Source organism: Hypanus sabinus, chromosome 6 (assembly GCF_030144855.1).
Source record: "Hypanus sabinus isolate sHypSab1 chromosome 6, sHypSab1.hap1, whole genome shotgun sequence".
Classification (NCBI taxonomy): domain Eukaryota; kingdom Metazoa; phylum Chordata; class Chondrichthyes; order Myliobatiformes; family Dasyatidae; genus Hypanus; species Hypanus sabinus.
The window spans coordinates 115,952,980-115,971,321 of record NC_082711.1 but is presented as its reverse complement, the minus strand read 5'-3'; positions in this window follow the sequence as shown (position 1 = coordinate 115,971,321).

Sequence of the window (18,342 nt, the reverse complement as noted above, 5' to 3'; positions counted from 1 at the left end):
TTCCTGTGATAATTCTTGACCTGAAATACACAGCTCAGAACCATACTGAGTTTCCTGTGATAACTCTTGTACTGAGACATACACAGCTCAGTACCATGCTCAGTTTCCTGTGATAACTCTTGTACTGAGACATACACAGCTCAGTACCATGCTCAGTTTCCTCTGATAACTCTTATACTGAGACATACACAGCTCAGTAACGTGCTCTGTTTCCTGTGATAACTCTTGTACTGAGACATACACAGCTCAGTACCATACTGAGCTTCCTGTGATAACTCTTCTACTGAGACATACACAGCTCAGTAACGCGCACAGTTTCCTGTGATAACTCTTGACCTGAAGCATACACAGCTCTGTACCATGCTCAGTTTCCTGTGATAACTCTTGTCCTGAGACGTACACAGCTCAGAACCATGCTCAGTTTGCTGTGAAAACTCTTGTACTGAGACATACACAGCTCAGTACCATGCTCAGTTTCCTGTGATAACTCTTGTCCTGAGACGTACACAGCTCAGAACCATGCTCAGTTTGCTGTGAAAACTCTTGTACTGAGACATACACAGCTCAGTACCATTCACAGTTCCCTGTGATACCTCTTGTACTGAGACATACACAGCTCAGTACCATGCTCAGTTTGCTGTGAAAACTCTTGTACTGAGACATACACAGCTCAGTACCATGCTCAGTTTCCTGTGATAACTCTTGTACTGAAACATACACAGCTCAGTACCATGCTCAGTTTCCTGTGATAACTCTTGTACTGAAACATACACAGCTCAGTACCATGCTCAGTTTCCTGTGATAACTCTTGTACTGAAACATACACAGCTCAGTACCATGCTCAGTTTCCTGTGAAAACTCTTGTACTGAGACATACACAGCTCAGTACCATGCTCAGTTTCCTGTGATAACTCTTGTACTGAGACATACACAGCTCAGTACCATGCTCAGTTTCCTGTGATAACTCTTGTACTGAGACACATACAGCTCATTACCATGCTGAGTTTCCTGTGATACCTCTTGTACTGAGACATACACAGCTCAGTGCCATGCTCAGTTTCCTTGAATAACTCTTGTCCTGAGACGTACACAGCTCAGTACCATGCTCAGTTTCCTGTGATAACTCTTGTACTGAAACATACACAGCTCAGTACCATGCTCAGTTTCCTGTGATAACTCTTGTACTGAGACATACACAGCTCATTACCATGCTGAGTTTCCTGTGATACCTCTTGTACTGAGACATACACAGCTCAGTGCCATGCTCAGTTTCCTTGAATAACTCTTGTACTGAGACATACACAGCTCTGTACCATGCTCAGTTTCCTTTGATAACTCTTGTCCTGAGACGTACACAGCTCTGTACCATGCTCAGTTTCCTGTGATAACTCTTGTACTGAGACATACACAGCTCAGTACCATGCTCAGTTTCCTTGAATAACTCTTGTCCTGAGACGTACACAGCTCTGTACCATGCTAAGTTTCCTGTGATAACTCTTGTACTGAGACATACACAGCTCAGTACCATGCTCAGTTTCCTGTGATAACTCTTGTACTGAGACATACACAGCTCAGTACCATGCAGAGTTTCCTGTGATAACTCTTGTACTGAGACATACACAGCTCAGTACCATGCAGAGTTTCCTGTGATAACTCTTGTACTGAGACATACACAGCTCAGTACCATGCTCAGTTTCCTGTGATAACTCTTGTACTGAGACATACACAGCTCAGTACCATGCTCAGTTTCCTGTGATAACTCTTGTACTGAGACATGCACAGCTCAGTACCATGCTCAGTTTCCTGTGATAACTCTTGTACTGAAACATACACAGCTCAGTACCATGTTGAGTTTCCAGTGATAGCTCTTGTAGTGAAATATACACAGCTCAGTACCATGCTGAGATTACTGTGATAACTCTTGTACTGAGACATACACAGCTCACTACCATGCTCAGTTTCCTGTGATAACTCTTGTACTGAGACATACACAGCTCAGTAACGTGCTCAGTTTCTTGTGATAACTCTTGTACTGAGACATACACAGCTCAGTACCATGCTCAGTTTCCTGTGAGAACTCTTGTACTGAAACATACACAGCTCAGTACCATGCTCAGTTTCCTGTGATAACTCTTGACCTGAAGCATACACAGCTCAGAACCATGCTCAGTTTCCTGTGATAGCTCATGTACTGAGACATACACAGCTCAGTAACGTGCTCAGTTTCCTGTGATAACTCTTGTACTGAGACATACACAGCTCAGTACCATGCTCAGTTTCCTGTGATAACTCTTGTACTGAGACATACACAGCTCAGTACCATTCACAGTTCCCTGTGATACCTCTTGTACTGAGACATACACAGCTCAGTACCATGCTCAGTTTCCTTTGATAACTCTTGTCCGGAGACGTACACAGCTCTGTTCCATGCTCAGTTTCCTGTGATAACTCTTGGACTGAGACATACTCAGCTCTATACCATGCTCAGTTTCCTGTGATAATTCTTGACCTGAAATACACAGCTCAGTACCATACTCAGTTTCCTGTGATAACGCTTGTACTGAGACATACACAGCTTAGTACGATGCTGAGATTCCTGTGATAACTCTGGTACTGAGACAATCACAGTTCAGTACCATGCACAGTTTCCTGTGATAATTCTTGACCTGAAATACACAGCTCAGAACCATACTGAGTTTCCTGTGATAACTCTTGTACTGAGACATACACAGCTCAGTACCATGCTCAGTTTCCTGTGATAACTCTTGTACTGAGACATACACAGCTCAGTACCATGCTCAGTTTCCTCTGATAACTCTTATACTGAGACATACACAGCTCAGTAACGTGCTCAGTTTCCTGTGATAACTCTTGTACTGAGACATACACAGCTCAGTAACGCGCACAGTTTCCTGTGATAACTCTTGACCTGAAGCATACACAGCTCTGTACCATGCTCAGTTTCCTGTGATAACTCTTGTCCTGAGACGTACACAGCTCAGAACCATGCTCAGTTTGCTGTGAAAACTCTTGTACTGAGACATACACAGCTCAGTACCATGCTCAGTTTGCTGTGAAAACTCTTGTACTGAGACATACACAGCTCAGTACCATGCTCAGTTTCCTGTGATAACTCTTGTACTGAAACATACACAGCTCAGTACCATGCTCAGTTTCCTGTGATAACTCTTGTACTGAAACATATACAGCTCAGTACCATGCTCAGTTTCCTGTGATAACTCTTGTACTGAAACATACACAGCTCAGTACCATGCTCAGTTTCCTGTGAAAACTCTTGTACTGAGACATACACAGCTCAGTAACGTGCTCAGTTTCCTGTGATAACTCTTGTACTGAAACATACACAGCTCAGTACCATGCTCAGTTTCCTGTGATAACTCTTGTACTGAGACATACACAGCTCAGTACCATGCTCAGTTTCCTGTGATAACTCTTGTACTGAGACATACACAGCTCAGTACCATGCTCAGTTTCCTGTGATAACTCTTGTACTGAAACATACACAGCTCAGTACCATGATCTGTTTCCTGTGATAACTCTTGTACTGAGACACATACAGCTCATTACCATGCTGAGTTTCCTGTGATACCTCTTGTACTGAGACATACACAGCTCAGTGCCATGCTCAGTTTCCTTGAATAACTCTTGTCCTGAGACGTACACAGCTCAGTACCATGCTCAGTTTCCTGTGATAACTCTTGTACTGAAACATACACAGCTCAGTACCATGCTCAGTTTCCTGTGATAACTCTTGTACTGAGACATACACAGCTCATTACCATGCTGAGTTTCCTGTGATACCTCTTGTACTGAGACATACACAGCTCAGTGCCATGCTCAGTTTCCTTGAATAACTCTTGTACTGAGACATACACAGCTCTGTACCATGCTCAGTTTCCTTTGATAACTCTTGTCCTGAGACGTACACAGCTCTGTACCATGCTCAGTTTCCTGTGATAACTCTTGTACTGAGACATACACAGCTCAGTACCATGCTCAGTTTCCTTGAATAACTCTTGTCCTGAGACGTACACAGCTCTGTACCATGCTAAGTTTCCTGTGATAACTCTTGTACTGAGACATACACAGCTCAGTACCATGCTCAGTTTCCTGTGATAACTCTTGTACTGAGACATACACAGCTCAGTACCATGCAGAGTTTCCTGTGATAACTCTTGTACTGAGACATACACAGCTCAGTACCATGCAGAGTTTCCTGTGATAACTCTTGTACTGAGACATACACAGCTTAGTACCATGCTCAGTTTCCTGTGATAACTCTTGTACTGAGACATACACAGCTCAGTACCATGCTCAGTTTCCTGTGATAACTCTTGTACTGAGACATGCACAGCTCAGTACCATGCTCAGTTTCCTGTGATAACTCTTGTACTGAAACATACACAGCTCAGTACCATGTTGAGTTTCCAGTGATAGCTCTTGTAGTGAAATATACACAGCTCAGTACCATGCTCAGTTTCCTGTGATAACTCTTGTACTGAGACATACACAGCTCAGTAACGTGCTCAGTTTCCTGTGATAACTCCTGTACTGAGACATGCACAGCTCAGTACCATGCTCAGTTTCCTGTGAGAACTCTTGTACTGAAACATACACAGCTCAGTACCATGCTCAGTTTCCTGTGATAACTCTTGACCTGAAGCATACACAGCTCAGAACCATGCTCAGTTTCCTGTGATAGCTCATGTACTGAGACATACACAACTCAGTAACGTGCTCAGTTTCCTGTGATAACTCTTGTACTGAGACATACACAGCTCAGTACCATGCTCAGTTTCCTGTGATAACTCTTGTACTGAGACATACACAGCTCAGTACCATTCACAGTTCCCTGTGATACCTCTTGTACTGAGACATACACAGCTCAGTACCATGCTCAGTTTCCTTTGATAACTCTTGTCCGGAGACGTACACAGCTCTGTTCCATGCTCAGTTTCCTGTGATAACTCTTGTACTGAGACATACTCAGCTCTATACCATGCTCAGTTTCCTGTGATAATTCTTGACCTGAAATACACAGCTCAGTACCATACTCAGTTTCCTGTGATAACGCTTGTACTGAGACATACACAGCTTAGTACGATGCTGAGATTCCTGTGATAACTCTGGTACTGAGACAATCACAGTTCAGTACCATGCTCAGTTTCCTGTGATAACTCTTGACCTGAAGCATACACAGCTCTGTACCATGCTCAGTTTCCTTTGATAACTCTTGTCCTGAGACGTACACAGCTCTGTACCGTGCTGAGTTTCCTGTGATAACTCCTGTACTGAGACAATCACAGCTCAGTACCATGCTCAGTTTCCTCTGATAACTCTTATACTGAGACATACACAGCTCAGTAACGTGCTCAGTTTCCTGTGATAACTCTTGTACTGAGATATACACAGCTCAGTAACGTGCTCAGTTTCCTGTGATAACTCTTGTACTGAGACATACACAGCTCAGAACCATACAGAGTTTTTTGTGATAACTCTTGTACTGAAACATACACAGTTCAGTACCATGCTCAGTTTCCTGTGATAACTCTTGTACTGAGACATACACAGCTCAGTAACGTGCTCAGTTTCCTGTGATAACTCTTGTACTGAGACATACACAGCTCAGTACCATGCACAGTTTCCAGTGACAACTCTTGTACTGAGACATACACAGCTCAGTACCATGCACAGTTTCCAGTGACAACTCTTGTACTGAGACATACACAGCTCACTACCATGCTCAGTTTCCTGTGATAACTCCTGTACTGAAGCATACACAACTCAGTACCATGCTCAGTTTCCTGTGATAACTCTTGTACTGAGACATACACAGCTCACTACCATGCTCAGTTTCCTGTGATAACTCTTGTACTGAGACATACACAGCTCAGTAACGTGCTCAGTTTCCTGTGATAACTCTTGTACTGAGACATGCACAGCTCAGTACCATGCTCAGTTTCCTGTGATAACTCTTGTACTGAGACATACACAGCTCAGTACCATGCTCAGTTTCCTGTGATAACTCTTGTATTGAGACATAAACAGCTCAGTACCATGCTCAGTTTCCTGTGATAACTCTTGTACTGAGACATGCACAGCTCAGTACCATGCTCAGTTTCCTGTGATAACTCTTGTACTGAGACATACACAGCTCAGTAACGTGCTCAGTTTCCTGTGATAACTCTTGTACTGAGACATACACAGCTCAGTACCATGCACAGTTTCCAGTGACAACTCTTGTACTGAGACATACACAGCTCAGTACCATGCTCAGTTTCCTGTGATAACTCTTGTACTGAAACAAACACAGCTCAGTACCATGCTCTGTTTCCCGTGATAACTCTTGTACTGAGACATGCACAGCTCAGTACCATGCTCAGTTTCCTGTGAGAACTCTTGTACTGAAACATACACAGCTCAGAACAATGCTCAGTTTCCTGTGATAGCTCTTGTACTGAGACATACACAGCTCAGTACCATGCTGAGTTTCCTGTGATAACTCTTGTACTGAGACATACACAGCTCAGTACCATGCTCAGTTTCCTGTGATAACTCCTGTACTGAGACATACACAGCTCAGTACCATGCTCAGTTTCCTTTGATAACTCTTGTCCTGAGACGTACACAGCTCTGTACCATGCTCAGTTTCCTGTGATAATTCTTGACCTGAAATACACAGCTCAGACCCATACTGAGTTTCCTGTGATAACTCTTGTACTGAGACATACACAGCTCAGTACCATGCTCAGTTTCCTCTGATAACTCTTATACTGAGACATACACAGCTCAGTAACGTGCTCTGTTTCCTGTGATAACTCTTGTACTGAGACATACACAGCTCAGTACCATGCTCAGTTTCCTGTGATAACTCTTGTCCTGAGACGTACACAGCTCAGAACCATGCTCAGTTTGCTGTGAAAACTCTTGTACTGAGACATACACAGCTCAGTACCATGCTCAGTTTGCTGTGAAAACTCTTGTACTGAGACATACACAGCTCATTACCATGCTGAGTTTCCTGTGATACCTCTTGTACTGAGACATACACAGCTCAGTGCCATGCTCAGTTTCCTTGAATAACTCTTGTCCTGAGACGTACACAGCTCAGTACCATGCTCAGTTTCCTGTGATAACTCTTGTACTGAAACATACACAGCTCAGTACCATGCTCAGTTTCCTGTGATAACTCTTGTACTGAGACATACACAGCTCATTACCATGCTGAGTTTCCTGTGATACCTCTTGTACTGAGACATACACAGCTCAGTGCCATGCTCAGTTTCCTTGAATAACTCTTGTACTGAGACGTACACAGCTCTGTACCATGCTAAGTTTCCTGTGATAACTCTTGTACTGAGACATACACAGCTCAGTACCATGCTCAGTTTCCTGTGATAACTCTTGTACTGAGACATACACAGCTCAGTACCATGCAGAGTTTCCTGTGATAACTCTTGTACTGAGACATACACAGCTCAGTACCATGCAGAGTTTCCTGTGATAACTCTTGTACTGAGACATACACAGCTCAGTACCATGCTCAGTTTCCTGTGATAACTCTTGTACTGAGACATACACAGCTCAGTACCATGCTCAGTTTCCTGTGATAACTCTTGTACTGAGACATGCACAGCTCAGTACCATGCTCAGTTTCCTGTGATAACTCTTGTACTGAAACATACACAGCTCAGTACCATGTTGAGTTTCCAGTGATAGCTCTTGTAGTGAAATATACACAGCTCAGTACCATGCTGAGATTACTGTGATAACTCTTGTACTGAGACATACACAGCTCACTACCATGCTCAGTTTCCTGTGATAACTCTTGTACTGAGACATACACAGCTCAGTAACGTGCTCAGTTTCCTGTGATAACTCCTGTACTGAGACATGCACAGCTCAGTACCATGCTCAGTTTCCTGTGAGAACTCTTGTACTGAAACATACACAGCTCAGTACCATGCTCAGTTTCCTGTGATAACTCTTGACCTGAAGCATACACAGCTCAGAACCATGCTCAGTTTCCTGTGATAGCTCATGTACTGAGACATACACAGCTCAGTAACGTGCTCAGTTTCCTGTGATAACTCTTGTACTGAGACATACACAGCTCAGTACCATGCTCAGTTTCCTGTGATAACTCTTGACCTGAAGCATACACAGCTCAGAACCATGCTCAGTTTCCTGTGATAGCTCATGTACTGAGACATACACAGCTCAGTAACGTGCTCAGTTTCCTGTGATAACTCTTGTACTGAGACATACACAGCTCAGTACCATGCTCAGTTTCCTGTGATAACTCTTGTACTGAGACATACACAGCTCAGTACCATTCACAGTTCCCTGTGATACCTCTTGTACTGAGACATACACAGCTCAGTACCATGCTCAGTTTCCTTTGATAACTCTTGTCCGGAGACGTACACAGCTCTGTTCCATGCTCAGTTTCCTGTGATAACTCTTGTACTGAGACATACTCAGCTCTATACCATGCTCAGTTTCCTGTGATAATTCTTGACCTGAAATACACAGCTCAGTACCATACTCAGTTTCCTGTGATAACGCTTGTACTGAGACATACACAGCTTAGTACGATGCTGAGATTCCTGTGATAACTCTGGTACTGAGACAATCACAGTTCAGTACCATGCTCAGTTTCCTGTGATAACTCTTGACCTGAAGCATACACAGCTCTGTACCATGCTCAGTTTCCTTTGATAACTCTTGTCCTGAGACGTACACAGCTCTGTACCGTGCTGAGTTTCCTGTGATAACTCCTGTACTGAGACAATCACAGCTCAGTACCATGCTCAGTTTCCTGTGATAACTCTTGTACTGAAACATACACAGCTCAGTACCATGCTCAGTTTCCTGTGAGAACTCTTGTACTGAAACATACACAGCTCAGTACCATGCTCAGTTTCCTGTGATAACTCTTGTACTGAGACATACACAGCTCAGTACCATGCTCAGTTTCCTGTGATAACTCTTGTACTGAAACATAAACAGCTCAGTACCATGCTCAGTTTCCTGTGATAACTCTTGACCTGAAGCATACACAGCTCAGAACCATGCTCAGTTTCCTGTGATAGCTCTTGTACTGAGACATACACAGCTCAGTAACGTGCTCAGTTTCCTGTGATAACTCTTGTACTGAGACATACACAGCTCAGTACCATGCTCAGTTTCCTGTGATAACTCTTGTACTGAGACATACACAGCTCAGTACCATTCACAGTTCCCTGTGATACCTCTTGTACTGAGACATACACAGCTCAGTACCATGCTCAGTTTCCTTTGATAACTCTTGTCCTGAGACGTACACAGCTCTGTTCCATGCTCAGTTTCCTGTGATAACTCTTGTACTGAGACATACTCAGCTCTATACCATGCTCAGTTTCCTGTGATAATTCTTGACCTGAAATACACAGCTCAGTACCATACTCAGTTTCCTGTGATAACGCTTGTACTGAGACATACACAGCTTAGTACGATGCTGAGATTCCTGTGATAACTCTGGTACTGAGACAATCACAGTTCAGTACCATGCTCAGTTTCCTGTGATAACTCTTGTACTGAGACATACACAGCTCAGTAACGTGCTCAGTTTCCTGTGATAACTCTTGTACTGAGACATACACAGCTCAGTACCATGCACAGTTTCCAGTGACAACTCTTGTACTGAGACATACACAGCTCAGTACCATGCTCAGTTTCCTGTGATAACTCTTGTACTGAAACAAACACAGCTCAGTACCATGCTCTGTTTCCCGTGATAACTCTTGTACTGAGACATGCACAGCTCAGTACCATGCTCAGTTTCCTGTGAGAACTCTTGTACTGAAACATACACAGCTCAGAACAATGCTCAGTTTCCTGTGATAGCTCTTGTACTGAGACATACACAGCTCAGTACCATTCACAGTTCCCTGTGATACCTCTTGTACTGAGACATACACAGCTCAGTGCCATGCTCAGTTTCCTGTGATAACTCTTGTACTGAGACATACACAGCTCAGTACCATGCTCAGTTTCCTGTGATAACTCTTGTACTGAGACATACACAGCTCAGTACCATGCTCAGTTTCCTTTGATAACTCTTGTCCTGAGACGTACACAGCTCTGTACCATGCTCAGTTTCCTGTGATAATTCTTGACCTGAAATACACAGCTCAGAACCATACTGAGTTTCCTGTGATAACTCTTGTACTGAGACATACACAGCTCAGTACCATGCTCAGTTTCCTGTGATAACTCTTGTACTGAGACATACACAGCTCAGTACCATGCTCAGTTTCCTCTGATAACTCTTATACTGAGACATACACAGCTCAGTAACGTGCTCTGTTTCCTGTGATAACTCTTGTACTGAGACATACACAGCTCAGTACCATACTGAGCTTCCTGTGATAACTCTTGTACTGAGACATACACAGCTCAGTAACGCGCACAGTTTCCTGTGATAACTCTTGTACTGAAGCATACACAGCTCTGTACCATGCTCAGTTTCCTGTGATAACTCTTGACCTGAAGCATACACAGCTCTGTACCATGCTCAGTTTCCTGTGATAACTCTTGTCCTGAGACGTACACAGCTCAGAACCATGCTCAGTTTGCTGTGAAAACTCTTGTACTGAGACATACACAGCTCAGTACCATGCTCAGTTTGCTGTGAAAACTCTTGTACTGAGACATACACAGCTCAGTACCATGCTCAGTTTCCTGTGATAACTCTTGTACTGAAACATACACAGCTCAGGAACGTGCTCAGTTTCCTGTGAAAACTCTTGTACTGAGACATACACAGCTCAGTAACGTGCTCAGTTTCCTGTGATAACTCTTGTACTGAGACATACACAGCTCAGTACCATACTGAGCTTCCTGTGATAACTCTTGTACTGAGACATACACAGCTCAGTAACGCGCACAGTTTCCTGTGATAACTCTTGACCTGAAGCATACACAGCTCTGTACCATGCTCAGTTTCCTGTGATAACTCTTGTCCTGAGACGTACACAGCTCAGAACCATGCTCAGTTTGCTGTGAAAACTCTTGTACTGAGACATACACAGCTCAGTACCATGCTCAGTTTGCTGTGAAAACTCTTGTACTGAGACATACACAGCTCATTACCATGCTGAGTTTCCTGTGATACCTCTTGTACTGAGACATACACAGCTCAGTGCCATGCTCAGTTTCCTGTGATAACTCTTGTACTGAAACATACACAGCTCAGTACCATGCTCAGTTTCCTGTGATAACTCTTGTACTGAGACATACACAGCTCATTACCATGCTGAGTTTCCTGTGATACCTCTTGTACTGAGACATACACAGCTCAGTGCCATGCTCAGTTTCCTTGAATAACTCTTGTACTGAGACATACACAGCTCTGTACCATGCTCAGTTTCCTTTGATAACTCTTGTCCTGAGACGTACACAGCTCTGTACCATGCTCAGTTTCCTGTGATAACTCTTGTACTGAGACATACACAGCTCAGTACCATGCTCAGTTTCCTTGAATAACTCTTGTCCTGAGACGTACACAGCTCTGTACCATGCTAAGTTTCCTGTGATAACTCTTGTACTGAGACATACACAGCTCAGTACCATGCTCAGTTTCCTGAGATAACTCTTGTACTGAGACATACACAGCTCAGTACCATGCAGAGTTTCCTGTGATAACTCTTGTACTGAGACATACACAGCTCAGTACCATGCAGAGTTTCCTGTGATAACTCTTGTACTGAGACATACACAGCTCAGTACCATGCTCAGTTTCCTGTGATAACTCTTGTACTGAGACATACACAGCTCAGTACCATGCTCAGTTTCCTGTGATAACTCTTGTACTGAGACATGCACAGCTCAGTACCATGCTCAGTTTCCTGTGATAACTCTTGTACTGAAACATACACAGCTCAGTACCATGTTGAGTTTCCAGTGATAGCTCTTGTAGTGAAATATACACAGCTCAGTACCATGCTGAGATTACTGTGATAACTCTTGTACTGAGACATACACAGCTCACTACCATGCTCAGTTTCCTGTGATAACTCTTGTACTGAGACATACACAGCTCAGTAACGTGCTCAGTTTCCTGTGATAACTCCTGTACTGAGACATGCACAGCTCAGTACCATGCTCAGTTTCCTGTGAGAACTCTTGTACTGAAACATACACAGCTCAGTACCATGCTCAGTTTCCTGTGATAACTCTTGACCTGAAGCATACACAGCTCAGAACCATGCTCAGTTTCCTGTGATAGCTCATGTACTGAGACATACACAGCTCAGTAACGTGCTCAGTTTCCTGTGATAACTCTTGTACTGAGACATACACAGCTCAGTACCATGCTCAGTTTCCTGTGATAACTCTTGTACTGAGACATACACAGCTCAGTACCATTCACAGTTCCCTGTGATACCTCTTGTACTGAGACATACACAGCTCAGTACCATGCTCAGTTTCCTTTGATAACTCTTGTCCGGAGACGTACACAGCTCTGTTCCATGCTCAGTTTCCTGTGATAACTCTTGTACTGAGACATACTCAGCTCTATACCATGCTCAGTTTCCTGTGATAATTCTTGACCTGAAATACACAGCTCAGTACCATACTCAGTTTCCTGTGATAACGCTTGTACTGAGACATACACAGCTTAGTACGATGCTGAGATTCCTGTGATAACTCTGGTACTGAGACAATCACAGTTCAGTACCATGCTCAGTTTCCTGTGATAACTCTTGACCTGAAGCATACACAGCTCTGTACCATGCTCAGTTTCCTTTGATAACTCTTGTCCTGAGACGTACACAGCTCTGTACCGTGCTGAGTTTCCTGTGATAACTCCTGTACTGAGACAATCACAGCTCAGTACCATGCTCAGTTTCCTGTGATAACTCTTGTACTGAGACATACACAGCTCAGTACCATGCTCAGTTTCCTGTGAGAACTCTTGTACTGAAACATACACAGCTCAGTACCATGCTCAGTTTCCTGTGATAACTCTTGACCTGAAGCATACACAGCTCAGAACCATGCTCAGTTTCCTGTGATAGCTCTTGTACTGAGACATACACAGCTCAGTACCATGCTCAGTTTCCTGTGATAACTCTTGTACTGAGACATACACAGCTCAGTACCATTCACAGTTCCCTGTGATACCTCTTGTACTGAGACATACACAGCTCAGTACCATGCTCAGTTTCCTTTGATAACTCTTGTCCTGAGACGTACACAGCTCTGTTCCATGCTCAGTTTCCTGTGATAACTCTTGTACTGAGACATACTCAGCTCTATACCATGCTCAGTTTCCTGTGATAATTCTTGACCTGAAATACACAGCTCAGTACCATACTCAGTTTCCTGTGATAACGCTTGTACTGAGACATACACAGCTTAGTACGATGCTGAGATTCCTGTGATAACTCTGGTACTGAGACAATCACAGTTCAGTACCATGCTCAGTTTCCTGTGATAACTCTTGTACTGAGACATACACAGCTCAGTAACGTGCTCAGTTTCCTGTGATAACTCTTGTACTGAGACATACACAGCTCAGTACCATGCACAGTTTCCAGTGACAACTCTTGTACTGAGACATACACAGCTCAGTACCATGCTCAGTTTCCTGTGATAACTCTTGTACTGAAACAAACACAGCTCAGTACCATGCTCTGTTTCCCGTGATAACTCTTGTACTGAGACATGCACAGCTCAGTACCATGCTCAGTTTCCTGTGAGAACTCTTGTACTGAAACATACACAGCTCAGAACAATGCTCAGTTTCCTGTGATAGCTCTTGTACTGAGACATACACAGCTCAGTACCATTCACAGTTCCCTGTGATACCTCTTGTACTGAGACATACACAGCTCAGTGCCATGCTCAGTTTCCTGTGATAACTCTTGTACTGAGACATACACAGCTCAGTACCATGCTCAGTTTCCTGTGATAACTCTTGTACTGAGACATACACAGCTCAGTACCATGCTCAGTTTCCTTTGATAACTCTTGTCCTGAGACGTACACAGCTCTGTACCATGCTCAGTTTCCTGTGATAATTCTTGACCTGAAATACACAGCTCAGAACCATACTGAGTTTCCTGTGATAACTCTTGTACTGAGACATACACAGCTCAGTACCATGCTCAGTTTCCTGTGATAACTCTTGTACTGAGACATACACAGCTCAGTACCATGCTCAGTTTCCTCTGATAACTCTTATACTGAGACATACACAGCTCAGTAACGTGCTCTGTTTCCTGTGATAACTCTTGTACTGAGACATACACAGCTCAGTACCATACTGAGCTTCCTGTGATAACTCTTGTACTGAAACATACACAGCTCAGTACCATGCTCAGTTTCCTGTGATAACTCTTGTACTGAAACATACACAGCTCAGTACCATGCTCAGTTTCCTGTGATAACTCTTGTACTGAAACATACACAGCTCAGTACCATGCTCAGTTTCCTGTGAAAACTCTTGTACTGAGACATACACAGCTCAGTAACGTGCTCAGTTTCCTGTGATAACTCTTGTACTGAAACATACACAGCTCAGTACCATGCTCAGTTTCCTGTGATAACTCTTGTACTGAGACATACACAGCTCAGTACCATGATCTGTTTCCTGTGATAACTCTTGTACTGAGACACATACAGCTCATTACCATGCTGAGTTTCCTGTGATACCTCTTGTACTGAGACATACACAGCTCAGTGCCATGCTCAGTTTCCTTGAATAACTCTTGTCCTGAGACGTACACAGCTCAGTACCATGCAGAGTTTCCTGTGATAACTCTTGTACTGAAACATACACAGCTCAGTACCATGCTCAGTTTCCTGTGATAACTCTTGTACTGAGACATACACAGCTCATTACCATGCTGAGTTTCCTGTGATACCTCTTGTACTGAGACATACACAGCTCAGTGCCATGCTCAGTTTCCTGTGATAACTCTTGTACTGAGACATACACAGCTCTGTACCATGCTCAGTTTCCTGTGATAACTCTTGTACTGAAACATACACAGCTCAGTACCATGCTCAGTTTCCTGTGATAACTCTTGTACTGAGACATACACAGCTCATTACCATGCTGAGTTTCCTGTGATACCTCTTGTACTGAGACATACACAGCTCAGTACCATGCTCAGTTTCCTTGAATAACTCTTGTACTGAGACATACACAGCTCTGTACCATGCTCAGTTTCCTTTGATAACTCTTGTCCTGAGACGTACACAGCTCTGTACCATGCTCAGTTTCCTGTGATAACTCTTGTACTGAGACATACACAGCTCAGTACCATGCTCAGTTTCCTTGAATAACTCTTGTCCTGAGACGTACACAGCTCTGTACCATGCTAAGTTTCCTGTGATAACTCTTGTACTGAGACATACACAGCTCAGTACCATGCTCAGTTTCCTGTGATAACTCTTGTACTGAGACATACACAGCTCAGTACCATGCAGAGTTTCCTGTGATAACTCTTGTACTGAGACATACACAGCTCAGTACCATGCAGAGTTTCCTGTGATAACTCTTGTACTGAGACATACACAGCTCAGTACCATGCTCAGTTTCCTGTGATAACTCTTGTACTGAGACATACACAGCTCAGTACCATGCTCAGTTTCCTGTGATAACTCTTGTACTGAGACATGCACAGCTCAGTACCATGCTCAGTTTCCTGTGATAACTCTTGTACTGAAACATACACAGCTCAGTACCATGTTGAGTTTCCAGTGATAGCTCTTGTAGTGAAATATACACAGCTCAGTACCATGCTGAGATTACTGTGATAACTCTTGTACTGAGACATACACAGCTCACTACCATGCTCAGTTTCCTGTGATAACTCTTGTACTGAGACATACACAGCTCAGTAACGTGCTCAGTTTCCTGTGATAACTCTTGTACTGAAACATACACAGCTCAGTACCATGCTCAGTTTCCTGTGAGAACTCTTGTACTGAAACATACACAGCTCAGTACCATGCTCAGTTTCCTGTGATAACTCTTGACCTGAAGCATACACAGCTCAGAACCATGCTCAGTTTCCTGTGATAGCTCATGTACTGAGACATACACAGCTCAGTAACGTGCTCAGTTTCCTGTGATAACTCTTGTACTGAGACATACACAGCTCAGTACCATGCTCAGTTTCCTGTGATAACTCTTGTACTGAGACATACACAGCTCAGTACCATTCACAGTTCCCTGTGATACCTCTTGTACTGAGACATACACAGCTCAGTACCATGCTCAGTTTCCTTTGATAACTCTTGTCCGGAGACGTACACAGCTCTGTTCCATGCTCAGTTTCCTGTGATAACTCTTGTACTGAGACATACTCAGCTCTATACCATGCTCAGTTTCCTGTGATAATTCTTGACCTGAAATACACAGCTCAGTACCATACTCAGTTTCCTGTGATAACGCTTGTACTGAGACATACACAGCTTAGTACGATGCTGAGATTCCTGTGATAACTCTGGTACTGAGACAATCACAGTTCAGTACCATGCTCAGTTTCCTGTGATAACTCTTGACCTGAAGCATACACAGCTCTGTACCATGCTCAGTTTCCTTTGATAACTCTTGTCCTGAGACGTACACAGCTCTGTACCGTGCTGAGTTTCCTGTGATAACTCCTGTACTGAGACAATCACAGCTCAGTACCATGCTCAGTTTCCTCTGATAACTCTTATACTGAGACATACACAGCTCAGTAAAGTGCTCAGTTTCCTGTGATAACTCTTGTACTGAGATATACACAGCTCAGTAACGTGCTCAGTTTCCTGTGATAACTCTTGTACTGAGACATACACAGCTCAGAACCATACAGAGTTTTTTGTGATAACTCTTGTACTGAAACATACACAGTTCAGTACCATGCTCAGTTTCCTGTGATAACTCTTGTACTGAGACATACACAGCTCAGTAACGTGCTCAGTTTCCTGTGATAACTCTTGTACTGAGACATACACAGCTCAGTACCATGCACAGTTTCCAGTGAAAACTCTTGTACTGAGACATACACAGCTCACTACCATGCTCAGTTTCCTGTGATAACTCTTGTACTGAGACATACACAGCTCAGTACCATGCTCAGTTTCCTGTGATAACTCCTGTACTGAGACATACACAGCTCAGTACCATGCTCAGTTTCCTGTGATAACTCTTGTACTGAGACATACACAGCTCAGTACCATGCACAGTTTCCAGTGACAACTCTTGTACTGAGACATACACAGCTCACTACCATGCTCAGTTTCCTGTGATAACTCTTGTACTGAGACATACACAGCTCAGTACCATGCTCAGTTTCCTGTGATAACTCTTGTACTGAGACATACACAGCTCAGTACCATGCTCAGTTTCCTGTGATAACTCTTGTACTGAGACATACACAGCTCAGTAACGTGCTCAGTTTCCTGTGATAACTCTTGTACTGAGACATACACAGCTCAGTAACGTGCTCAGTTTCCTGTGATAACTCTTGTAGTGAAATATACACAGCTCTGTACCATGCTCAGTTTCCTGTGATAACTCTTGTACTGAGACATACACAGCTCAGTACCATGCACAGTTTCCAGTGACAACTCTTGTACTGAGACATACACAGCTCACTACCATGCTCAGTTTCCTGTGATAACTCTTGTACTGAGACATACACAGCTCAGTAACGTGCTCAGTTTCCTGTGATAACTCTTGTACTGAGACATGCACAGCTCAGTACCATGCTCAGTTTCCTGTGATAACTCTTGTACTGAGACATACACAGCTCAGTACCATGCTCAGTTTCCTGTGATAACTCTTGACCTGAAGCATACACAGCTCTGTACCATGCTCAGTTTCCTGTGATAATTCTTGACCTGAAATACACAGCTCTGTACCATGCTCAGTTTCCTGTGATAACTCTTGTACTGAAACATACACAGCTCAGTATCATGCTCAGTTTGCTGTGAAAACTCTTGTACTGAGACATACACAGCTCAGTAACGTGCTCAGTTTCCTGTGATAACTCTTGTACTGAAACATACACAGCTCAGTACCATGCTCAGTTTCCTCTGATAACTCTTATACTGAGACATACACAGCTCAGTACCATGCTCAGTTTCCTGTGATAACTCTTGTACTGAGATATACGCAGCTCAGAACCATACAGAGTTTTTTGTGATAACTCTTGTACTGAAACATACACAGCTCAGTAACGTGCTCAGTTTCCTGTGATAACTCTTGTACTGAGACATACACAGCTCAGTAACGTGCTCAGTTTCCTGTGATAACTCTTGTACTGAAACATA